A 27,865-nucleotide genomic window follows, 5' to 3' on the forward strand; every position below is an offset into this window, starting at 1 on the left:
AAAAATACAGAGGAGTACCTGCTGAGTGTGGAATCTATTTGTGAGCTAATTTTGTGTCTATGAATAATTTAATGATACTATAGAAGAGAATATATGCCAATATCAATGAACTCTATTTTAAAAACTTTTGGACAACATCTCCGGGGTCCTTCCATCTACATGGGGCCAAATGACTTAGGTTTTAGCCAGTGAAAAGTTAAGAGAGGCTGGCCCTTAAAATATCCCTTGATGTCCTACAAAAGATCTCTCTTTGGTCATTGGCTAGGGACATGCATAGCTTCAAGTGGAGTGTACTCAAGTCTTACATCATGACCAAACCATCAGATGGGTAAAACTAAGTTCCAAATGATTGCATGCAGCAGAGATGCTTTCCCACCTCCACAGTCAGCCCACATACGGTATGTGTGCAGTGACAGACAGACCTTTCTTACATGTCAAATTAGTACACTAACACCTGGGAAATAAGAATTCTGAAAAACACATTTGGTAGTTAATATAGTTTGAAGTTTCCTCTGCAACTTGAGAGGTACTGAAACTGGTAGTTTCTTTTCTTCCCCAGTTAGTGGAGAACTGTGAGACTTCTGTTGAAAATATAAATTCCTTTTTTAATCTACACTGTTCCAGCCTCCATTGTGGTCAGCTGTAAAAGAGTTAAAATCCTAGGTAAATGTGAAATAACTCAGCTGGATAATTCAGTGCCCTGGACACAGTTGATTGACTTAGAACAATCACTAGTGATATGAACATTGTAGCCTCCACTTTATTTGACCTTCAGGATGGTTTACTTGCTGGTGTTCATGCTCAGGCTCAACACTCTTGAGCAGCAGCAGCAGCATGTACAAACTCAAGAAATGAGTGTTTACCTCTCCTTCACATTTTTTATTTCATCCTTTGTGGGCTTTCATTCTCGAACATCTAGCATCAAAATGAGAAGCTCAAGTTTATTCCTACTATGAGCTTTTAGAGATATTAGAAGACAGACATGTTACCATGCACTTAGTCAATTCAGTTTGGCCACCCTGTGGTCGCCACCCAGCTGAAGCTCCAAGTAATACGCCACTGGGTAGCATGGTTTCATTAATAAAAGTGTGAGCAGCATGCTACAATTAAATATCTATTAAATATATGATGTTTTAACTCACGATTCTTATTTTATCTAAACTTACTGTAAGAAATAAGCAAATAAAGCAATTTATGGCCATTAAATTCACAAACTTTATGAACCAATATCAGTTATACTGCTTGGAGTTTTGCATTTAGAAAAGGATTATTATACAAACTGAATTAAATCAGAGCATTCAGAAAGAAATATTAGGGCATTTGTCAAAGTTCTATTATAATGAATATGATTTTAAAGAAGTACTCTTTGTAATCTTTCTATTTCTATACCTGTCCAGGTACAATGAGTTACTATTACACAAATTTTTATAAAGAATATTTTCCATGGTTACCTTCTTCTATTCTGAGGAAATATGTAAAATTCTACATAGGAAGCCATTGTTTTATAGAGAAAGACACTTAACTAGAAGTGACAAGAATCCATTCTACCACTAATCACTTTCACACTCTCGGACCATTTCCTTACTCTCCCAGTGGTTTGGTGCATCTGTATTGAATAAACTGAAAGATTGCCGATCCTTTATGAAACACAGGAAATGAGAAGAGATTTTAACATTCATACAGTTCCTCTGAAATTTACTTTTGTTTTCACTTCAAATACCAATTATCTTTTTAACCATCACTCCCTGTCCTATTTCAAATACCTCAAACTCCCACATAATTTTGATTTAGCTTAAATCTCCAAACTTCTATGAAGCCAGTACCTGAAGAGACTCTCTGAAGGAAGAAAGGAGAGAAGTGAAAGCAGCACCAGCATGGTGTCCATGTCCTTTACATATTAGTTCACCGCAGAAGAGACTCAAGTATATATTTTTAATCTTTAAATCTTGCATTACCAGAGAACAACTGAAACATTGATTTTTTGTTTCAGCCATTCAATCCTCATGAGCCTCAAGATTTTCCTGGATCTGAGTTAAGTGCTACTGGAATGGAAAATTGTAAAATACCTAACTCGTGTATAAAAGCATGTCTGATGTTTATATAAATGTGTTCAAACAAGTTAAATGAGGACATCATGACAAAATGATACGAGAATAATGAAAGATTATCAAAAACTAGGCAGCATTTTAACAAAATTTAGATTAGTGGAACTGTAAGTGTACCTTTACATTGACAATAAAAGGAAATACAGAGAAAAATGAACCACATGGAATGTACAAATTAGATGTTTAAGCTTTAAAAAAACTTGTTCTTCAGGGAGGATAGCTCAAGTGGTAGAGCACATGCTTAACATGCATGAGGTCCTGGGTTCAATCCCCAGTACTTCCTCCTAGAATAAAGTAAGTAAACCTAATTACCCCCGCACCCCCCCAAAAGTAGTAAAAATCTTGTTCTTCTAGTAAAATCCTCTAATAATTAGGATTTCCGTATTTTGTTTTCTCAAGCTACATCAAATAACCTAGTAGAAGAGAGACTTCATAAGATGATTTCACAGAACCTCTCTAACGTAATATTTTGCAACCTATATGTTTTGGGATAAGTTTCTTCCACAGAGGAAATAAATGTCTCCTCTTTATAACCAAATTTCCTTTGGTATTACATGATTTTTACCAAAGTGATTAAGATTAATCTGAAAGATACACAGATAAGGGAGTTATGCCTCACAGTGACTTGGTAGAATTATCACAGCAAATAACTCCTGCAATCCAATGATTTTTAAACAATATTTAGAATAATGCAGAAGATAAATAGATGTTTGTGTTTGTCCACTTAGAGAATAATCATATATCTCTCTTTATATTCAATAAGTACAATCTCTGGTGGTATGACGTGCTTTGACAAACTTTTTCAGAAACCTAAGTGCTAGGTACCAATGTGTTTTCCTTCCAATCTTTTGTTCTTTTATTCCAAATCCTGCAAGTAGCTTGGAAACCTAAGCACATTGTAGAGCTTTATCTTAATAGTTTTAATGATGAAGTGAGCATTTACTCACCCATTTAATTGCTTATTTCTCACTGATATTTGCTTAAAATTATTCAATTGACATACTCCTTGAGAGAGCAACTCTCCCCTGATATGGCATTACCTGAAAAATCCTCAAAAATAGATCTCTATAGCAGAAGCACAGGAAAGCTTGCCCTGGCTTCCTCCTCTAATGATCTCTCTCCTGAAACTGCTCATGTAAACACTTGCACAAACATTAGTGGATAGGGAAATTATCTCTGAGAGCAAATGTGGCAGATTATATTTTTCCAGGTATTATTTCTCAATGACTTCATTTGAACTTGAATACATGGGCTATAAAGAGTGGAAGGTTATTTTTTTTTCTGCTTTACTCTAATATATGCTTAATAAATTTACTTCTTCTATGTGATTATTACTATATGATATGTGTTTATATCATATTTTTATTGCATATCTATTTTTGGCACAAGTTTATAAAGATTGGTTAATTTTTAGTTATCTGTATCAAGGAAATTGAACAATGAAGTGAATAAACCTCAGTGGGAAACAGTCAAGATCTATGTGAGTCACAGGAATGAATTATATCTATACAATAGCAGGGGCAACGGGTTTGCCTTTTTAATTGTGTGTGTGTGTGTGTGTGTGTGTGTGTGTGTGTTTATAACTCAGGCTTATCTGAGTATTCATCTTTATTCTCTAGTTGGCTAGCATAAGCCATCTCAAGGCATGCCAAGTGGCTAAAGAATGGGCAGCCAAACCTCTTAACAAACAGTATCCTCCATTTCTTCTCCATCTGTTTCTCTCTGCTTATTAGTTTTATTCTTAATATAGTTTCTCTTCTCCAGATGGTGAGAAATACGGTCACTGACACTTCCTGAGTCCAGCCATTCACAACTTCACTAGAAGATTCCAAAAACACAGAACTTCTATACCTGCAGAAGATGACACATACTAAGAGGTAAAACTAATAGATCCTCAATAACTGGGGGAACTATAGTACAATGTCAGTTATAATTGTATTTTGTGTTATGTATTCTTAATCATCACTAGATTTCTGCTAATATAACAAAAAGACCCATTTTTTATAATTATATATATATAATATATAAAAGGGTATAAGAACAATTTTTACATATATACATAATTTATGTATATATATAAATATATATTTATGTATATATAATATAAGTTATACATAAATTATGTATATATATACACATATACATAAATATATATATACACACATATACATAAATATATATATATATGTAAAAAAGAGTTCCTTTTTTTTTAGACTGGCACAAGTATAGTGGCAACTGAGAAATTTCTGTTGTTATTTTCTCTGGCAATCATACCAGCAGTAGTAGAATTTCACTTTGGTATTCAGTTTCTATGACCTGAGATGTATTTTTGGTAATTCAACTTCTCATTAATATGCAGTATCCTTGCCAATGAAAGAAAACAAAATATAATTTCTAAATATATCCTAATTCATTGAAATGTATTTAAGTTCTTTTATCATAAGACAATTCAATTGCTTCTTCATTAGCTAAAGCATTTAGCAGGTACTTATCTACATGTAGCACTACAGAGGGCCAACTTTATGTAAAGGTTTGATAGTTCACTTAAAAGAAAAATTTTATTGTTTATTTTCCCCAAATCCTTTCCATTTATTGCTTATAGCTTTGAAATCCTTTAACTTTGAATCAAACACTATTTTTCATTGTTAGAGAGGCTGTTTAAAATTAAAATGCCTAAAGATATGACACATAAATATAAGATTATTCAGACTAATGTTTTAATAAGACAGAGGGAAGAGCATAAATGTGTGAAGGCCCAGGATAAGCCACCCCGAAATGTGCCTCAAAGGCATACTGATAATTTTGAATTCAGGTTACTTAAGAAATGGCCAATGCAAAAGGGACTCTGACCTTCTTTTCTCTCCCATGAAAGAAGGATATAAATCTCTCGTGTGAAAGGTGCACTCCCTATGTTTGGAGGTAGAAGGACACCCTTACTGCCAGAGGGGGAATTCACACTGAGAAGCCTATATAAACTAACCTTGTTACTTCTTTAATTTAATACCCAGAGCCCAGACTCTGTTTAAATTCATTTATTGAGCACCCAAAACCTAAGTTTCTTTATCCCATCAATTCCTCACAAATGTAATGTTTCTTTGTCTAAAAAATACAAAAGCTGCCTCTTTAGGTCTCATTTTTTTGAGATCTCCAATATGCATAAATTAAATTTTGTTTATTTTTCTACCACTTATCCGATTTGTGTCAATTTTATTAGTTCAGCCACAAAAAATTAAGAGGAGTACAGGGGGAAATTCCCCCCCACACACACACAAATAGCAGTGGTAGATTTGATAGATACCAAATTTTCTTAGTATAGAGAATCTGGAAAAATGACAAACTTCAATAACTTGATACATCTCCTTTATTCATTTTCTGACTCCTGAATTTATCTTAATTTTCTTTATGAGCAGAGATAGTTGCCAACAAAATAATCATTTTTTTAAACTATAAATTGGAACATATAATTCCCTTCTGAAAAGCCATCTGTGCTTTTTGGTTATACGTAAAAACAAACTCAGACTTCTTAATCTGTTCAACTAAGTCTTGAGAAGTTTGACTCATTCATAATTTCATATGCTGCCCCCACCATACCTGCTACACACTGGACTCAGTGGTCCACTGCCCATTTAGGGAGAATGAGAAATCCTTTAGGGACCTTCTCCCATGTTATTTTCTCTATTTGGTGTACTCTAGAGAAGTGGATTTGTCCAAGGATAGACTGATCACTAGTTAGCAAATGGTGTCATAGATCAGCAAATAGGTATGTTCTTTGAATGTAAATCAAACACTTCACAAAATTCAGCTAATGTTTGTTTGTTTTGTATTTGTTTCATTTTCTCCTTAGCAAAGCTTTCTTAATGAAGTGCTTTGCTTTGCTTTTTCCAGATGCATAGCTTGAGTAACAGTGAATTTTGCCCCCTCTTCTATTTCACCCTCTTCTAACACTCAGGTATACTATCACACAGATACCAGTTTTTGTGTATCATTAGATTCCTTCTCCTCTTCCAAGTCTTAGCTTAAGGGTAACCTCATCTGGTAGAATCTGCTGCCCACCAATTTAAAATAATTGCAGAACTACCTCTGTGTTTTCTATCAAGACATCTTATTTAATTTTTAAATAACAATAATCACAACTTGCAATTTTATATTTTATTAGTCACTCACTTGTTTGTTTGTTTTTTTGTTAGCCTCTCCTAGAACTGTGAGTTTAATAAAGACTCGTGCTATTTTTACGCACTATGCCCAGTGTCTGGAAGGTAGTATTCAATATCTAAATTAAAATACATACGTATATATTTGACTACATATTTAGATGATTACTGAGAAGACACAAGTCTCTCTCCTGTGTTCTTTTGCTCCAGTTCATTAAACTGTGGCTCAGCGGCTTAGCAAATACCTTTGGTTGTATGGAGTACAACCAAATAAATCATTGATTCTACAAATTTATGATTTGTTTCAAGTCACAGCTTCAGGATACATCTTCCCTAACCTTCTAATTTGGGAGATATAGCCCTCATGTGTCTGTTACTGCAGTTTGTGTATAACTGTATCCTATAAAATGTCACTCCACACTGAATTGATCTGTTTATGTGCTGTATCATCCATTGGGCAATACACTGCTTAAGGATACAGATTTTTGTAACTGTCTTTGTACTGCCACTTTTGTTTTTCACCTTATGTGTTATCATATAACATGAAGTCTGACTAAAATTAACTTCTAGGAAGACATTTCTTATTCATTCATTGTTCTTCTCCCATTACAATGTGAGCTCTCTGGAAGCAGGGGATGACTTGTATTTGTCTCTTTATTACCAGCTACCATCCCAGTATTAGAGCACACACAAACCTTCTATACATTCTGGAATGAAAAGCACATAATATTAAGTAATGGACGGCGTGTTTAAAATGACCCAATCATCCCTTTCATTCAGAGATGGGGAAATGCTCTAAAAGGTAGTATAATTTTCCAAGAGCATAAAGCCAACTAGTGAGAGAAATGTGATTAGACTGATTCTCCTGTAGCCAGTTCATGGCTTTCTGGTATCATCCAGTGTATTTTTGGATGTATGTTTTAGTTTCAGCTCGTCTATCCCTTAAGCAGCCACAACCTGAACAAAAGAGAGGAGCTGTTGAGTTTCTGAAATGATTATGAGAGCCCAAAGACTGCATATGAATTAAGGACAAAAGTCTTCCTAGGATCCTCACATCAGTATATTCCTTCCCTTTGGCCATGAATACACTCAGCAGCTTAGACAGGTATCATAAGGGAAAAAAAATTTCTACATCCTAAACCATTCTCTACCCTGAGAATGTTGATATTTTCTATTATGTTTGAATATCTTTCTTAAAAAAAAAGAAAGAAAGAAAACTTATCTTACTTGGACAGGCTGACATTCAGCCAAAATAATTTTCAGCATTCCCTTGGTTTTAGCCAGGGAAAGGGTGATTATAGAAAGACAGTCCCACCATGCCTTTAGGGTTCATGAATCAACATCCTTATTTTTCTCATCCACACTATGGACACTGACACTTTGGTGAACTAAACTTAAGAAAGAACAGCCCATTCCCACCAAGGTGCGCTAGACTAGAGCACACATGTGCAATGGAGAGCAAGGCAATTCTGTCTAGAGTTGTTCTCTTGGTTACCTTGTCACCCTGGTGACGTGGAAAGGCATACTGGATCTGACTGCAAAAGGATAATGGAGTGATACTGAGATGCGGTCAAGAACATAAAGCAAGAAATATATGTTTCCCTTTCTGGTCACAGAAATGGTATCAATTCTTTCAACTTACTGAAAGGAAAAAAGGCACCAAAAACCAAAACTATTGTTTTTAACTTTGTTGTTTCTATATCTAGGCTTTCCTCCAGCTGGACCTGATTGTAGATTCCTAAACATGCTAGCAGGTGTCATCATGGCTTTGCTCAAACTGCTGCATAGGTCAGGAATGCACCTGGACACTGACCCCCTCTCTGGCCCACACTCTGGGTATAAATCATGATTGAAAACTAAGTATGATAAGAAATGACACACTTCCAGTGGATTAGGATGAGCAGTGCCTAACCAAAGCAGAGTTAGCATAAGAAAAATCAGGAGAGAGGAATGACACAGAAATCAGGCAAGTCAAACAGATCAATCAAGTTAAATAAAACTAAAATATTTTGTAAAATTAAAACTGAAAAGTATTTATAAGCAGTGCTGTAGAAATGGAAATCAGATCAATTTGGCTCAGACAAAGAATGGGAGGTGAGTAAACTTATAAAATCCAACTCTTGTAATTATTTTAGTTCCTATTCAATTTCTTCAAAAAGTTATTTTAAAAAATAAATAAATTTCTTGTTTTAAAAAATACAGTTAGGAGGTTCAGTACTTAAATATTTTCTCTTCAGTGGTGCATGTTAATTCAAAGTAAGAAGATGACTATATTGTGAATGACTTCAATTTACAGCAATGGTCCTAAGGCAATGTTCCAAGAGATCACTTCATCAAAGTGATTTTGTTAAGAAATGGCATCTTTCATAGAAACAACAATTGGAACAATTAATTGGTTTCAATTTTAATTAAACGATGATCTCTTTAGCTCTGATTCAATTACAACAGCTAGATAAATCTAGACAGCAACATTTAGCTAATTTAATTAGATATGGCATTGCTTTTCTGTATTCCACTATGAATAACTAGTTGGGGGCCAGTGTTTCTCCTACACAAAGTTCTCTGTACTTTCATTGGACAGACATACGTAAACAATAGGCAAATTAAAACTACCTGAATGACATTTACATTTTTTTCAATTTTTATTTTTGGAAAGATTTTATGATGAATGGCAAATAATTGTCTTTTTCTCTGTTTACAATAAAATCCTCAACAAAAGAATTGTTTAATTTTATCAAGACATAAATTTAAAAATGATTTTGAGATAGTAAGGACTGATTTCACTATAGAAAACCTAATCCTACCTACCTACACTACTTTTTAATTATTTTATAAAAACTGCCTTTTAATCTTTTAGTTCAATACTTAGTCCAGAGTTGCAGTATTAAAGGAAAAAAAACACGCTGAATAACAAATGAAAGTCAATTTTATTCCAATGGTATTACAACAGGGGAGAGATACTGAACTTTATTCCACCAAAACAAAGAGTCTTTGTTTTGGTGGAATAAAAAAAGTAAAGAGTAAACTTTCTCCTATTCTCACAACAGGAGGTAGTTTTACAACCTGGAACAAGAAGCCTACTGAAGTCAGGCCCCTCTCCTTCCACAGAGAATGGGAGATAGAGGTGCAATCTTTCCTCCATGTTTATATTACAAGAGATGCTTCGTAGGTCCTTGAGAAAGACATTACCTGACTCATAAAGTTGACAAGAGGCTTTTAAGGGGATTTAGACATATTTCAGAGGGGCAAAGAAATAGTTTGCAACTGCAAATCTCCTAAATTAAACACTGAAAGAAAAAAGATAATAAGGGGCTCGAGTCAAGAAGAAACCAAATCTAAAGCTTAATCAATCTGATGGAAATGTTAAGGCCTTCTTAGTTATAGTCAAAGAGCATTTAGGAATGAGGTCTCTACAATCCTTTCTGCCTTTTTCTCATGACCCTTAACAAGGTGGTTGCTGCAGCTCCTGCCATTACATCTGCATTTTAGATGGAAAGAAAAGGAAGGGCAAAGGGCAAAAACAAGGAGGGTATGAGGTGAGTCTGGCTCTTTTTTAAAGGATTTTTTTAAAGTCAACCAAACAAATTAAACGTACAATGAAGTGGCCATTACTGAGTCTTACAGCCGTATCTATCTATGAGAAAAGCTAGAGAAGTAGTATGCATTTTTTTTTTTTTTTTGAGTCTGGGCATACTGCCACTCGAGTACAGCTGGTTTATATAATGTTGTAATAGTAAAATTTATTTAATTTATTAAGAAAAGTAATAAAGTTTGATATTAATATTTTAACTATATGATGTTTTCCCAAATAATAATTATAAAGTATTATGATATTTTCCCAAAGAGTAATTGTAAATTATTATGATATTTTCTTCTCAATTCAGTCTTTCCATATGTTATTAAAGTTTGAGTTTAGGACTACCTTGGGAGCTTGTTACTCTATGTTCTTTGCACCTTTGTTCTGTTGCTTTTCCTCTGCCTTTATACCCCTGGCCTTTCATATTCAAAGGACTTTAAACATCATGAAATATCTCCTGATGCCATTGTTAAGTTTACTTTTAAGTTACATTTGTTTTTAGGTGCCATGCTTTATTCCCTTTCTTCTATCCTTAGGCATTCACAGTGATGTTCAAGGATTTTTGTAGACAGACATGAGGATTGAGTCTATGTTTCAAGGAAACTATCTCTTTCTATGCTGGAGTACATTTAATGAGTTTCTCCAGATTAGTCACTAAATCAGCTTACCCACTGCAAATTTAGACACTCAGAGTTTGCCAACATCATTCTAGACCAGAAGAACTGGCAAAACTGTCTAACAGGTCTTAACATAGTTATAACAGTTCATTTTTAATAGACGTAAATAAAGTTGAAATATGAAATGCATAGGTAAATAACACTTTAAAAGACTGTTGGGGAATATGAAATGAGATCTGAAATAATGGAAAAGAAAACATATTCTTTTGTCAAATAAGGATATTCAATACAAAGTTTTTAATATGAAAGTATCCATTCTCTGTAAACTGATACATGAATTTAAGATGATCCTGGCACTAGGCCCAGGACCTGGCTTCACCAGCCCCAGGATCTCCTGGACTCTGCTCCACCCACCAGTAAGCCAGGTCCCCCAGAGTTCCACAGCCAGCCATCCTGGCCCCACCAATCAGCAGCTGGCAGCCTCAGCACAAGGCAGGGCCAGGCAAGCAACTGGACCAGGGGCTAGCCACAAATACCAAACTGCCTGCCACAACAAAGGGACCCACACAGCCCACATGGGGCATCCCTTTTGAATAGCTCTGGTGACCAGAGAGGAGTATACAGCTGGAACTTGTAGGACTTCTACAAAAAGCCACTTCTCCAAGCTCAGGAAACATGACCAACCTACAAGATACACATAAATAAAAACAGCAAGTTAGGCAAAATAAGGAAATAGAGGAACATGTTCCAAGTGAAGGAACAAGATGAAACCCCAGAAGAAAAAGTGAAGTGGAAACAGGTAATCAACCTGAGAAAGACTTCAAGGTAATGATAATGAATATGATAGAAGAACTCAGGAGAAGAATGCATAAACAAAGAACGATGTTACAAGTTTTTAACAAAGAGTTAAAAAATATAAAGATTAACCAAACAGAGTGGAAGAATATAATAACTGAAATAAAAAATACAATAGAAGGAATCAATATTAAATGATACAGAGGAATCTATCAGAGAGCTGGAAGACCGAGTAGTGGAAATCACTGAAGCTGGGGGGAAAAAAAAAGAAGAAAAAGAAATGAGGAGATCTTTAAGAGACCTCTGAGATTACATTTAGCATACTGACATTTGCATTAGCAGTCTCAGAGAAGAGGGAGAAGAAGGGGCAGAGAATATATCTGAAGACGTAATAGCTGAAAACTTCCCTAACTTGGGAAAGAAAACAAGACATCCAAGTCTAGGAAGCAGAGTCCTAACAAGATCAACCCAAAGAGGACCACACCAAGACACACTGCAATTAAAATGGCAAAAAACTAAAAATAAAGAATATTAAAAGCAGCAAGGGAAAAGCAGTAAGTTACACACAAGGGAACTCCCAAAATGCTATCAGATGACTTCTCAACAGAAGCTCTGAAGGCCAGAAAGGAGTGGCACAATATGTTCAGTGTGATGAAAGGGAGAAAGCTAAAGCCAAGAATACTCTAGCTAGAAAGGCTTTCTTACAGATTTGGTTAAGAGACCAAAAGTTTTGCAGACAAGCAAAATCTCTAAGAGTAAGCACCACCAAACCAAATGTTAGAGATTTCTCTAAGTGAAAAAGAAAAGGCCACAAGTAGAAACATGAAAATTATGAAAGGAAAAAGCTCATTGAAAAGGACAATTATGCAATAATAGTAGTAAGTCAATCAACCATATACAAAGCTGGTAAAAAAGTTAAAAGACAAAAGTAGCCGTATCATATCTAAATCCACAATAAGTAGTTAAGGGATACACAAAACAAACAGATAAAATATGAGGTCAAAATTAGTAATCATGGGGCAGAGGAATAATCCTTTATCTATACTCATCAAGGAAACAAGAGAGAAGGCTCATATCAATAAAATTAGAAATGAAAAAGGAGAAGTTACAACCAATGCCACAGAAAACCAAAGCATCCAAGAGACTACAACAAACAACTATATGCCAATAAAATGAACAACCTAGGAGAAATGGGCAAGTTCCCAGAAATGTACAATTTCCCAGGATTGAACAAGGATCAAACAGAAAATATAACAGATTGACTACCAACAGTGAAATTGAACCAGTAAAAAACAAAAACAAAACAAAACAAATAAAAAACCTCACAATAAACAAAAGTCCAGGAGCAGAGGGTTTCAAGGTAATTTCTACCAAACATTTAAAGAGGAGTTAACACCTACCCTTCTCAAACTACTTTAAAAAATGGAGGAGAAGGGGACACTTCCAAACTCATTCTCTGAGGTCAGTGTTACCATCATAAAATAAATGATAAAAATCAGGCCAATAATTTTTTTGGTTATATTTTATACAGGAATTATGTAATGTTAGAAGAATACTTTCTGTAATTATAAATTCCTCTGTTCTCATGAGACTTTATATGCAATCTTTATTTGAAGTACCAGCTCTGCTGTAACTATTAGAGTTGCCTAGAATGACAGGTTAAACACCATGACTATTAAGGTACTTATGCTAGTTTGACCCCATTGAAAATGAACATTATTTCTGGAAATAATCTTTCTCATCATAAAAATTAAATTATTTCATCAGATCCAAAGCCACTTGTAGTTATTAATATGCAAGTATAATTTCATGAGACTTGAATTGTAGATTTAATTACCATTTTAATATTTGATCTTGCCTTTATATATTAAATATGTTATTGAAGCCTTTCCTCTAGGTATAATACATATTAGGAATTTTGAATATGATGCCACTTAGGTGGAAATATGACAAATGTCATTGTCAAAATGGAAGGTCCAGAGCAATGTTGAATTAGTACAGTATTTATAGAAGTATCAATATGAATGGTACCAGAGTAATTTATTTTCCAACCAACTGGGGGCATAGGCTTAGATTTCATGCTCTCACCATTCTCCTCAGCATAATTAGAGGGCAATAAACACATCTCCAAAAGATGCACATGATTGAGGAACAGAAACAGATTTCAGAAATGCCTGGCTTAACTGATGTCCTGAGGAACTAAAAAGGCTGGAGGTCTCACTACATTATGCTATTCCTTCATATTGGGAAGGAGAGCATGAGAAGCTCTCTGCAGCTGCAAAAACATCCACTATCTCATTTCCCTTTTATAACCATAAGTCATATTTTCCCAGTTCTATGGTCAGAATTTGTGAATAATTATCTGTTCTTAAAAGAAGTGGGGATTCTTTGAAGAAGTAAGGAGATTTTGCAGACTGCATGTTGAATTGACTCTCAAATTAAAAAGCAGTGATGGATCTTCTGCAGTTAAATTTCAGCCACCATGGACAGCAAATTTGCAAATTAACTGATTATTAGTTTGCTTTTTATATGTGTTGATATTCAAATTAACATCATCAAGACTGATACGTGGGGTCAGAGTGAGAACAGATGAGGAATCAGGCATGGCACTGGTACTCAAATTTAAGTGTATAAAATGATTCAAGAAATCACTCAAAAAAAAAATTCACACTTAGTAAGTGCGGACCTAGGCAGAACACAACTGTTTTAATGGATGACAAAGAGGATCAGGTTCAAATACTCCTTACAAATTTATATCCAAATCTTTGCCTTACTCTCCTCAAATTAACTTCAGAATTTCTGTGGTTTTTCAGTTAACTAGGTAAGAAAAAAATAGGTATTTCAGTTATGTTGCTTCAGGGTTTAACTGAAGCATGAGTTTGATAATAATACTGTGCTTGTGTAGAAAACACAGATCATACAGTGAAAGGGAATTTTAAAATGACATCAAATACACATGCTGAAATTCCATTACAAAGTGAGATAATGGAAAGAAATGATAAGTGTGCTCTTGTTCTTTATTCTCAAAATTGCACAAATGATAGAAATAAATATTCAATTATTGACCAAATTAAATGATGCCTAGTTATAATGGGTTGAATTTTGTCCTCCCAGAATTCATGTCCACCTGAAACCTCAGATTTTGACTTCTTTGTCTGGAAACCGAGTCTTTGTAGAAGTAACTACAATGAGCTCAGATCATGCTGGGCTGTAAATCCAATGACAAGTGTCCTTAAAAAGAGGACAGGACACTCAAAGATGCACAAAGGAAAGAAGGCCATGTGATAATGGAGCCAGAGATTAGAGTGACTCAGTACAAAAGAAAGGAATGCTAAAGACTGCTGGCAATGACCAGAAGCTACGAGAGAGTCACAGAACAGATTCTTCTGAAAGTCCAGAATAAACCAGCTTTGCTGATACCTTGTTTTCACACTTTCAGCCTACGGCACTATCAGGTAATAAATACCTGCTGATTTATGTCACCAATTTTGTAGTAATTTGTTATGGCAGCCTTAGGAAATTAATGCATCAATTAGTTAAATGATAACACAGTGCATAATTTGCAAAAGAGAAAATGGGTCAAGGAAGCTGGGCCCAATTTTTCTATGCATGATTCTTTGATAAGAGAAATTTGTGCTAATATGTAGTATACACAGAACTCCCAATATTATCCTGAGACATTAGGCTGCCTCTCTCTTCTTCTTCTTCTTCAAGAAAAAAAAAATGTTGGCAAAGCAGAATAAATTACACCAAAGATAACATGGAAAATATCTGATGACACAGGGTTCCTACACTATATACACGAAAGTAAATACCAATTGATCTAGAGAGCTATAGAAATGAAAAATATATAAAAAATTGAATGAAATACATGATATATTTTATGATATTAGAGAAGGGAGGAAACAAAACAATGTAAGAAGAGGTTTTTTTTGCTATCTTTGACTAATCAAAGTTTGAAAAATTTATAAAAAAATGTACACTGTGAGCTGATATAAAACCCGAACTGCAACCTGTCACCAACAATCTGCAATTCACATAGCCCATCAATTATGGATAAAAGAGTACAAATTCTATTTCAGAGCATCATTCATTTACCAGATTTCTTTTTGTTTAAGTAGTACACCCACAGGTGTCCCATACTGTTGATTTGGTCCCAGATCACCTAGATTATTCTGTCTTAAAAATTGCAGTAATCTAATGATATTTAATGATCAGTATGATATAGTGCTATAACTTATCCTCACTTTTATATCTAAATATTTTAAAATATAAATATCGTAGAATCAGTTTTTTGTTGCTAACAAACATTCCCCAAAAATTTGGAATTCATGCTTTAAATTTTATTTTTTGCATTTTGCAACCACTTGAATATGTGTTTTGTGCTAGTCTCAGTATGCTGATAGCTGGTATTGTGGCTGGACTGGCCCATCTGGTTCTTAGTATGAATGCAAGATGCCCTCAGAAATGACCATCAGAAACTTTGAAAGGGACAAAATTTATGACTTAGAAACCTTGGAAACTACATGACATACTTGGGGCCACATGTCAAGATCACAGGTAAAGAATGAGAGATGGAGAGCATGCAGGCCAGGGGGTCTGCTTTTACTGGGCTCCTGGGTTGGCATCTTGGGGTTTGGCAAGCTCTTTATTTATTGGTGAATTTAAAACATAAGAGCAGGAATTTAAAGTGCAGAAAGAGATAAACAAACAAACAAACAAAAACAAGAGTCCTAAATGGCAGTTATCTAAGAAACCTGGGGTAGGGGAGTGTCTACCTCTTTATCTAGTGATATGGCTAGCAACTTGTTTACTCAAGATAGCTGTCTTTGAAGTGGATGCCTTGGCAATCAAAACTTAAGTCAACACTTCTATTACAAAAAAGAAAAACTCTCAGGGCTTACACTAAAATATGTCATAAAAACTGAATCATCTTCTTAAACAATCTTACACACAAACATACACCTACACACAAGCACACACATTTACACACATGATTTCTATACCATTTTAAACCACTTAAGGTCTTCCTAAAATTCATCCTTAAATACTCTAATGATTCTCTGATCTCAAGAATTGCTGCAGAGTGGAGTGTATAGCTCGGTGGTAATGCACAAGCCTAGTATACATGAGGTCCTGTGTTCAAACCCCAGTACACACCTCCATTTAAAAAACTAAAGAAAAAAAGAAAAATAATAATTTTTGCAAATAATTTTCTATAAAATGCATTCAATTCTGTTGTCTATGAATCACACAAATAAAACAAAAAGAAAAAATTGTTATGAATATTAAAATAGTATGGATTCTTAAAGATCATTTTTTTGTTTTTAATACAATGATCTATAGGAAGTCTCCACAGAAAAGTTTTATAATTTTTTCAAAATACCCTTTTTCATATACTTATTAGTATCTGTATCTTATAAACTCCTCCAAATACGGTCCTTTCATTTCCCTTCCAAAATAATTTGTCAATCATCCAATTGACTGACATGATTTTACAAAAATGTTGTTTTTTTGAAAAATCTATCCCTATCACATCAATGATAATGTTTTGGTATTTTACTCTCTTTTGTAATTTTTTATTTCAAATATTTTGCTTATTAAAAGTAAAAACACACACAATGGATGAAAATCATTGCACATGGTCTTATTTCTTTCTGGAATTATTATTCCCTGTTTAGATCTGTACTTGATAAATAGTAAGTTTCAAAAAATACATGTTAAATAGAGTTTAACCATGGAATTCTAATTATTTCCTTTCCTATGTTAGCAATATTTTTCAAATTTCTAAGCTTAATTTTTTCATCTATATGAAATGAAAAATTAAATACCTACCTTCAAGGATTGATTTATACATTAAGAAAATTTATATAACAGCATTTAACAAATTTATTAGCTTATAGGAATAACTTAATGTGACTTCCTCTTCTTTTCTGTTAAAATTTTTTGATCTATGAATACGACGTATGCTGTGAATTATTTACCTATGATTGGTTTTTAAAAGCCCTGGTTAAAAAAAAAATGAATTTGTCAAATGATAAATGCAGTGATGATTTATTCTTCTATGTTGGGACTAAACTGAATTTATAAAACATAGATTTGCAGATACTAACTACTATATGTAAAACAGATAAACAACAAGTTTATGCTGTATAGCACAGGGAACTAGATTCAATATCTTGTAGTAACCTATTATGAAAAAGAACAGGAAAATGAATATATGTATGTATATGTATGACTGAACTATTATGCTGTACACCAGAAACTGACACATTGTAAGCTGACTATACTTAAATTGAAAATAATCAATTCAGGCACAATTTTAACATTTTATTAAATATCAACTTTACCTCAAACATAATGCTTATTTATAAGGGGGATTTGGTAAAGACAGAAAATATCAAAAGTTAAAAATTACCTTTAAGCCCCTGCTTCAGTCCTCCCTTGCCTCAAAGATAAAGTCTTTTTTTCCCCAACCCAATTTCATTTCTAAGAAGTAAGCATATCAATGGTTTAGAGGAGGTTCTTCTCAGGCTTTTCAATATAATCTCACTTGTATGATGTATGTAAGAGTAAACCTTCATTGAAGATGCATTCTACCAATGTACTGGATACCTTTCTTTTCTCCCCATACCCACTTCCACACTTCTCGGCCCTGATCTGTGTCCTGGATAGCTTTCTTGCTCTCTGTCTTCCAATTCAATTCCCCTGCTAAAGGCATTAACAGAAGTTAAGAAGATGAAGAGAAAATAACATTACAGCATTTGTTACCCAGATCCCTTACACCAAGTTTCTGTGCACAGGTTTTACCTTTCAGTGTAAACAACAGCTCTGTGCGCAGGCTGCCCTACACATCCAGCTATGTCTCTGGGTTCAGAGTCTGCTTCTTCCCTTTATAATTTCAAGCTTAGTGATGTCAATAGCTTTCTGTTTCACTAGCCTTGAGATACTGTATCTTCCTTTCCCTAAGTCCTTTGTGAATAGCTTTTGTTATGTTTTATTATTGTTAAACTCTCCTCAGTTATAAGTCTGAGTGGCCCATCTTTTTGTTGCCTGGGTCTGGACTGGTATATTTATATGTATATGCATTTCTGTACTCCTGAGTATCTTCCCACTAGAATGTAGTATACTAGGTAAGTAAACAGTTTACGTAATTTTTTTCATAGGCTTTTGTTTTCTCAATTGAGAAAATCACCATGTAAACAATGGGCCTTTATTACTTGCTTTTAAAATATCAAATTAACATCTTCTTTGTTCTGGGATGACAAATGGAATCCATCTATATGTTTATATAAATAATATATTCATATTTATATATAAATTTATATAATGGCAGTACTATATACAAGAAAAGAGTATGTGAGAAACAACTAAAAACTCTCTAAAAATTCCACTAATTCAAGGTCATCAAACAAGGACATAGACATTTTCACAGCAAAAACCATCAAAACCATCACTCTGACATGATCAATTACAAACACAATCTTTTCTGTAAGCTCTATAGCTCTTTGAGAGAGCTTGAAAGTAATCCTGAAGATTTGGGATGGATGGTTTGTTTTGTTTTTGCTTTTTTCTTTTGTGCAGATCTTTTTGTCCATCAGACATATTTCTATACGTATGTTAGTTAAAATCAATGCATCCTTATAAAGCCCTCCTGCCAAAACACACAAAAATTCCATGAATGACATTATTGGGGCCTTTTAGGGATCTATAAATATACTGATGTTCATTTCCTGCACCTTCCATACTTAGTTCTTGCCTGTTTCTCATTCACTGTCATTCTCTTTCTTGTGATCCTGCACGAGGCAAACCTTTTGAAGGGTTGTGTTTCTTTAGATACAAATTCTGGGATGCACATATTCCACTGGCACTCTAGAAGTACCTGGGTATTTTCATTTCCTTGGATTTGCAATTCTGAACAAGCTGACAGGCTGCTGTCACCAAGCTCTTAAAGTCATCAATGATATGTAGTAGTATCTCCTCTCTCTCTCTAGATATCCATTAGAATTCACTTTTTTCCCAATTCCTACACTTCCTTTGGTAAAAATGTATAGGCTTTCACCATGAAGATGTCCCACTGTCTTAGGAATGCTTGATGTATTTGTTGTGTCACTACCACAACTGTGTGTTTGGTCATGCAGTCTTGTGGGAAGGTGTCAGCTGGTTCTGACTTTATGGGTGAGAAGTTGGAGAGCTGATTAGAACTGAGGAGGCAAGTTGGTTTACAATTGGTTAAGCTTTGAACTTGAGCTCATAAAGCATATCAAGGTTGTCTTTCTGTTTTTGAAGATCTGGGGTCCAAGGTCAATCATTTCCTTATGATACGTAGAGACCACTTCAGGAAACGATCATCTCAGTGGGAGATCCAACTGTACATCATTCATTATGTCTCACATTGCTCTTACTTCTATGCATTAATAGCCCAGTAAGATGTAAAATAATAATTTAAAATATGATAAAATAATTATTTAAGAAATATGTCTATGTGCACTTTAATTTTATTTTTCTTTTTCAGTCTTAGGTAAAGCAGTTGGTATGTGGCTTGTTCAGCAGGCTGAACAACATTAGCAAACATATTATTTGATTTTGCTTCTGTAAACTGGTAAACAATCTCAGTATCTCTGTGTGGAGGAAAATGAACAAAAGCATCAGGATAACTGAAGACAAGTACAAGAAAGGTCACTGACAAGCATCCACATGCCTTCTCTTAGTTCAGATTAGAATATATAGTGAAGAGAGACCAATCGTTGGATCAGAATGATAGCCTCACTAGATCTTTCTGCTTTAAAAACTGTAACGATAGATGATTATCAAAATATCTCAAGGCAGTGCATCGTATTTAAGGAGTTTGGGAACTTGAAATAATGAGTTATATTCAAAATGCTCCACTGTCAGAACTAAGAACATAAATAACAAAGAACATTATGAGAGAGAAGGGAAAGCACAGACAAGAAGGTTCTAGACAGATAATGGATAATCTGAGGGCTGGCAATAACACAGAACAATATAAAGTCAAATATTTTCATATTTTAATGGGAGTGGAGTGGCTGAAGAAAAGCTGAGTATTTTCTAAATTACTCTTGGAGCCCTTCCTACTCAGTGGATTTGTAAGTATCATTAACTAGGGAAGCCACTGATAATGACTTGTTAGAAACATAAAATAAGGAGCTATCTTCATTAAAAAAAATAATAACATGGTGAAGTCAGTACTTTTTACAACTCAGAATTCTGGTAAATTAGCCTAGTGGAGGAGATTCAGAATACTGGGGAAGGCTGAGTTTAGCATTGACAGGAAAAGACACTGGTGTTGGACTATGTAGATGAATTAATATCCTATCTTCCTCATTCCTGATTGTAAATTCTTATTTTTCACATAGAGAAAATAAAGTCTATAGTACCTAATTCACAGTGTATTTGTGAAGGAGGCAAAAGACAACACATTAAAAGAGCTTCACATAATGTATAGTGCAGAGATATTAAGTTATTTATAGCTGACTACTATTATAGAATTGTGACAGAATGCAGAACAAGTAAAAATAATAGAGTAATAGATTAAATTTACTATCAAGTTCTTCAAATTCCTTTCATTCTACTATCAACCAAAATCTGGTTTCCAATTTGTTCAGAGGTGACTAAAATCACTAATTATCTTCCAATTACTAAATCTTATGACCCCTTCTCAGACCATATATTTTTGACCTCAAGGAGGAATTTGACAATACTTAAATTTTCCTCCATTGTGAATTCTCGTTTGTCATGGATAATACAATGAAGTTCTCTCTTAGTTCTATTACTCTTTGAAAATTGCTTCTCAAATTCTATCATCAATCTTTTCAACATTGGTGATTCCATAGATTCTATCATTATTTTTCTATTTTCACCCTACTAATTTACTCAGTGTGGTTCCATATTAAATTATAAAGTTTCAAGCACACGCACCACCATCACATATAACTACATACACAACAAATATCTCTATTTCTATTGAGCTCCACAACTCATGTTTCCAATAAGCTACTCAGTATCTTCACCTAGATGAGCCAGAAGAGCAAGGAAACTGATATTTCCAAAGATTTAAATCATCTCCACAAACAGGTGCCAGCAACTTAAGGACAAACTTGAATCCTCAAGTACAAATAATTAAATTCAAGTAGACAATCAGAATTGTCCTATGTTAAGCCAGTAAACTTCAGATTGAATACAGACAAGATGGTTCATATACACTTCCCTCTTTAAATTTATGGCATACACAGTATGATTTTAAAATATACTATACATTTGCATGTTATATAATAAATACATGTATATTATTTTTATGCATATATGTATATACAGGTATGTATGTATATGTGTGCAGATATATGTAAAATGACATTCCAAATATCCCAGTTATTATACTTTCTTCATGTTATCAATCATATATGTATAGGATATATAATATGTATCATATTATATATTTTTTGGAATTTAACACAATCATTAACAATATGCTAATGTTAATCCAAAAATTAGCCTGTAAAACAACTACAGAAAGCAGTAGCATATTCATTGATAATGTAGTGGGCTCCTAAAGCATATGTAAATGATTACTATAATGATACAGTTAAAAAAAATTAATAATTCACACAGAATAAGGCCACTACCTTCATATCCCTGAATCAAATGTGTTTACAATAATCACTATTCCTCATGTAAATCAGACATACGCAAATCTTGTTTCAAATGTATTTGATGGATTATATCCTAAATTTTAACATTTCAGTGATATACAAATATATATTCCTGTATCAAATTTAGCCCAATTTTGTCATTATAAACTAAAAGTTGGTTATATAATGTCAAGGAAAAAGAAAAAATTACATTATCTAAAAACAAAGAAAACATTAAAAAATTAAATTTAGAATGAGCAAAGTAGTAAAAATCATGAATAAAATAGATTATAAAAACGAATTTAAAACATCAAGAAGAAAAATATGAGGTAGCTAATTTCATGTAGTAAATCTAATTGTATTTAATGTCTAAATTCAGATGAATTTACATTGTACAATGAATTTACACTGTAATGAATTCAGTTCATATTTAACTTCTGAGAAACTCTTATAAATTTACACATTACAGTAAAGAGATTAGAAAAAGTACTCATCAATTCATGAGCCCATGGCTACTAAACCTATTTACCATGGAAGTAAATTTCTTGGCTTTTACTAGCATTGGATTGTCATAAGAGATCAAAAATGAAAGCAGGTATGTAACCCATGCTGAGTCATAAAAAGCAAGGAGTAGAACACTTGTACTAATATTTTAACTTTTTCCTTAACATGAATCCCTGTATTTGTCATTTATAAATCTTCTCTCTAAATGTTCTCAGTATTGGAAGGAACATGAACGCCTTACATTCAAATTATGAATAAGTTTCTAATATAAATATCATATTATATTTCTCAAGAAAAGCAATCAAATGAATTCTTACTCAAAGCTTTGTTTGGCTTCAATCATGAATCATTTTACAAACTTTTTCCATACTTAATTGGAACAGATGCATATTAGATTCTATCCTTCTCTCATATCCAAGAGATAACCAGTTATATTCCGTCTTAAAAGGGGAAGAAGGAAAATTTGTTGCAGTTACAATTTATATTTCAATCAAATTGTGGTCAACCGATTAAATGAAACTTCAGCAAATAGGTATATTGGCCACCTGCCATGTAATAATCACTTTTAGGTTCTTTAGGGATTAAATATAAAAGTGAGATATAATTTGTTGAATCTGTTTTATGTGTGTAGCATGGAGGAATATTTTGTGAGCATTTTCTGGCATTCTTTTATTTGTACTTGTGTGAGCCATGAAACAGTCTAAGTTGTGGTCATATCCGAAATAGAAACTGACAGTGGTGCATAGTTAGTATTATCTGTATGTCTATGCATTTAAAAATACTCCTAACTGTGCTATTAATATATTCTGGTCATTCTCTGGATAGCAGCTAGCTAGACAGAACAGATAAATAGACATCACAGATTGACTGTTTTTTCTGTTGTGAATTAATTGAAGGTTAATATTTATATCCACAAAAATGGGTTATATTAATTTAATTTTATGTATAATTACCTGTGTGTGGATTGTGATTTAAGTTGTTAGGTCCTTTAATTCTTTAAATCTGGCACTGTCTTTTTTTTTCTTTCATACTTTTCCATTGCTAAGCAAATTAATAAATATATAATTTTGGAAGTATATAGTTGCCAATTGAAAAAAGGGAATGAATAAATAAACAGCCATTAATTTTGTGTAGCCAATGATCAAAAGCTAGCCAAATTTCACATAATTAAAACTTTTTTAAAAATAGGAATATCAAGTGTGTTTTATGATCCTCTTACCAGGGACTATGACTTATTCTTTAAGTAATATGGTAGTAATGTCATCAAATTCCTTCTATGGATCACTGCATTGGGGCAAAACACTGAAGTTTCAAATCTATGTACCAGTGTCCCCTTAAAAATAATTTAATTCTTCAGTACTGAGAGTTGAGTGTTCACTAAGTGTACAATTATCCCTGAAGGTCCCATAGTTTTCCTTACCCCTCCCTATGCCTGGAAAATCAAATGACACACTTATCATTCCAGAGAATTCAAGGGTTTTAGAAGCTCTGTGTCAAAAACTGGGGACAAAAAAATCAAATGTGTATTTCTTACAGTATCACAGTGTAGTTTGTTGTTCTTTCTTATGCTCCAGTATTCACATTTCTAAAATCACTCTGAAACTTAGACATAAAGAGAGGATTCTTTAAATTTTTGACAGGGAAGACATCCTGTTATATCTTGGCTCCACTGGCAGAGATAAGGAAGAATGGTTCAAAAATGAACCTTCAGAATTCAGGAAAGCAGATGCTCTGAAATTCATGTAGTGATTTTGCAGTCAATTATGATTCTTATTTGAGTACCTCTGCAGGGTGTTCCAAGAAGGATAGTTGGAAGATAGCTGGTTTTATTTATTATTATTTTTTTAGAGTTTTTATATGATGCTCTTGACCAGTCCTGTGTAGCTAGGCTAGAGCTCTACAAATTTGAACACACATAGAATGTTTGCTTTGTAGCTACAAACATTTCTTTAAACATGTTTCTCTCTTATTACTCATTAGGGTCAGTTTGGTCATATTTTATTTATTGTTCTCCTATTTAATTTCACTGATACCCTTAAATATAAACTGAGGCCTTGTGATAGTGTCTGTATTTTTTCTATACTTTAAAAGTACTTCTCTCAAGTTAAAAATTTATAATTTAGATGAAATGACTGTATCTCTTGAAATCTCAACTCTCCAAAAAAGATAAAAGAAGATGTGCAAAATCTGAATATTCCTTTATCTTCCAAAGGAAGGTTTTTATTGAATATTTATTTTTAAATAGGAAATTCCAAGCTTAAAGTTGTCACTGTTTAATTATTTCAAACATTTAAAGAAAGGGCAATACCAAAATCAGAAAATAACTCATACTCAAAACACATAATAAATTTCAAGAAACGTATTAAAAAAGAAACATAAAAATGAGTACAAGAATTTAAAAAGGTGCTTTATAAATGTGGATATCAAATAAGCCAATAACTATGAAAAATATTCAACATTTTTCATCTGAAAAATGCACAATATTATATTATCATTACATATGTCCCCTACCCCCATGATGAAAATTTAAAAGATTGATAATAATATACATCATCTAGTATGTGGAACAATTGAAGCTTTTGTATACTGTGAGTATAAACTGACTAAACACTTGAAAAACCTTTTGGCATTTTCTACCAAAACAGAACATTCTCACACTGTTGACTCAGCAGTTCTACTTCTAAGTCTGTAACGAATAAAACTGTATATAAATGTGTACCAAAAGACACTTAACAAAAATGTTGATTCCAGCACTGTTCATAAGTGTCCCAAACTAGAAACAACCCAACGTCTATTAACTGTAAAATGGATATATAAGTTATGGTTTATTTAGTCAATGCAACCTGGTACCATAATGAGAATGAACAAACTACAGCTACACAATCAACGTAAATGGATCTCATAAACATAGATTAAGGAAAAGCTAGACTCAAGAATATTTAATGTATATTCTCATTACATACAATTTTAAATTAGGCAAAAATAATGTATGTACCATCTTTGTGTTGTTAACCTTTTAGAAATGTAGTGACTAGAACAGAGTTTAAATTAGTCTCTAGAGTGCAAGTAATTTTTTTTATTTGAATGCTGTGCTATATAAGGTGTGTTAACTTGGTGAAAAATTATTGAGTTGTGCACTTATGATTTGTGCACTTGTATGTGTATATTTCATAGTTCCATCAAGAATTTAAGTAAAACACACACACACGACTATATTCACTATTCCTTACTTAATTCTTCTACTACTCTACGTTCCCTCCCCTATCTGTCCTCTCCCATTCAATGTTCTTGTTTCTCCTTAGATTTCAGATGAATAATTCTGAAAGGTAATACCAAGATCACCAAGATACTCATTTTGCAGAGGAAAACTATTTTATATGCAAGTAACAGAATATTACATCTAGTAGAAAAAGTGTCTTTTAGTTGATCCCATTAATTCACTGGGACCATTCACCGGTATGACTTCTATCTAGCCAATATACGTAACGTGTGTTCAGTTACAAGCCAACATAATTTTCACTCCATTTTTAAATCACAAGAGGATTCAAAATATCTCATAACTTCTGATAATTTTTTTTGGTTTTGATTTGATCCATTGAGACTCTTTTAAGCAGATAAATCTAATGACATTTGCATTCTAGTCAGCTCATATCTAGAATCTATAGAAATGGAGTTCAAGGATAATGTTAATAAACCAAATAAATAGGAGAAATAATTCTGTTTTTGTCTTTCACTTTTCCATTTCAGATAGTTGCCATTTTGGTTGATAAATGGCAATATTAATTGATTATATGAAAATTTTCACTGGTTAAAAAAAGGTTAATTTAAAATTATCCAAGATATAACAGAATAAAGCATAAGATGAGTTCATTAATTATATACTACTGCCTAATAAAAGTTAACCCCAAAACTTAGCAGCTTAGAACAACAGCATTTATCATTCAATCATGTGAGTCAGAAATCTAGACCAGGCTTAGCTGGGTCCTCTGGTTCAGTGTATCTCACAGGGTTGCAACCAAGGTTTGCACCAGGGGCATGGAGTTTTTCCCAGATTAGATTGAAGGAAGATTTGCTTCCCCATTTGACTGCCATACCTCACAATATGGCAATCTGCTTCATCAGACTGAATGAGTAACAAAAGCAAGAGAGAGAGAATGTGAATAAGATGGATGTCATGGTCTTTTACAACCCAATCTTGGAAGTGATATCTTATCACTTTTTCTCTAGTATATTTGCCAGAAACAAGAATTAGGTTAAACACACAGTCAAGGCTAGGAAATTGTACTATAGTTTGAACACCAGGAGGTGGCAGTAACTGGGAGCTATTAAGAAGTTGCCTACTGCAGTAGGAAATTACAAAACAAACAAACAAAGAAACAAAACCTAAATAATTTACAGAGAAAAATCCATATGGACATAATCACAAATTAACTAGAAAAAGGATTTCCTAAAACAATTAAAAACCTTGAGAGAGAGAACATGAAAAGTTTCCACTTCCTGGTAAGTGTAATATGCTGCCTACTAGGATTTGTAGTTTTACTGATAGAAAATTACTTAAAATTTCTTTCATTATCTATTGGCAATCTTGACATTTCCAAGTTTCTTTATAGTGAAATACTTTGTTTTTCATTTTTGAACATAAATTTACTCAACTAATAAAGTCTTTATAAGGTATAAGATTAATTTTATACTATTTACAAGATAATGCTTTATAAATATAAAAGTACTCTGTGCAGACTGAAGTATAATCAGCCTCTCTTTACAATTTGTTCAACTTAATCACATATGAGAATTTCCAGAGAAAAGTGAAAAGGCTGCATTAGAAGTGAAGGAAAATCTGATTAAGAATTAATTTACAGAAAATCAACATGGATATTCTTAGAATATTACAATACAATCTGAAATTCCTATAGAGGTCATAAGTTTCTTCCAAAAAAAAGTCAGAAATTAGTATTTTTGGTGCATTTTATTAGAGCATATTGCTATGATCTTTGGCTATTATTTCCTAAAGTGCCACTCGCAAATTGCAACCACCTAGAATGTTAATCTTGGGATGATTTTAATAACTGACCTCGTATTTCACTGGTGGTAACCCAATAGCCAGCAATGCCTGACCAAGGTCTGTTTTTATCCCATGGCTCATATTTACACAAAACTGACAGTTATGGTGAGACTGAAATGTATTCTCTCCTCAGTATTAAACATAGAGATTAGCCCAACATATACTTATATGGTACACCAGAGTTTAAAATCACTGTAGAGAAGATCCCAAACTGAATCATAGATATCCTCAAGTTCTCCATCTTTCACAATGCAATCCATTCCTCTAACATGAAAGCTCAAGGTCTTATCCAGCAACACTGCAGCAGTTCCATTCTTCTACTGGGCTTTCCATCCAAAGGATTTTTTTTTCCCTTCCTTCCTCTCTCTCTCTCTCTTTCTCTCTTTTTGATTTACTTTGTTTACT

The sequence above is a fragment of the Camelus bactrianus genome, chromosome 15 (genome assembly GCF_048773025.1).
Source record: "Camelus bactrianus isolate YW-2024 breed Bactrian camel chromosome 15, ASM4877302v1, whole genome shotgun sequence".
Classification (NCBI taxonomy): Eukaryota; Metazoa; Chordata; class Mammalia; order Artiodactyla; family Camelidae; genus Camelus; species Camelus bactrianus.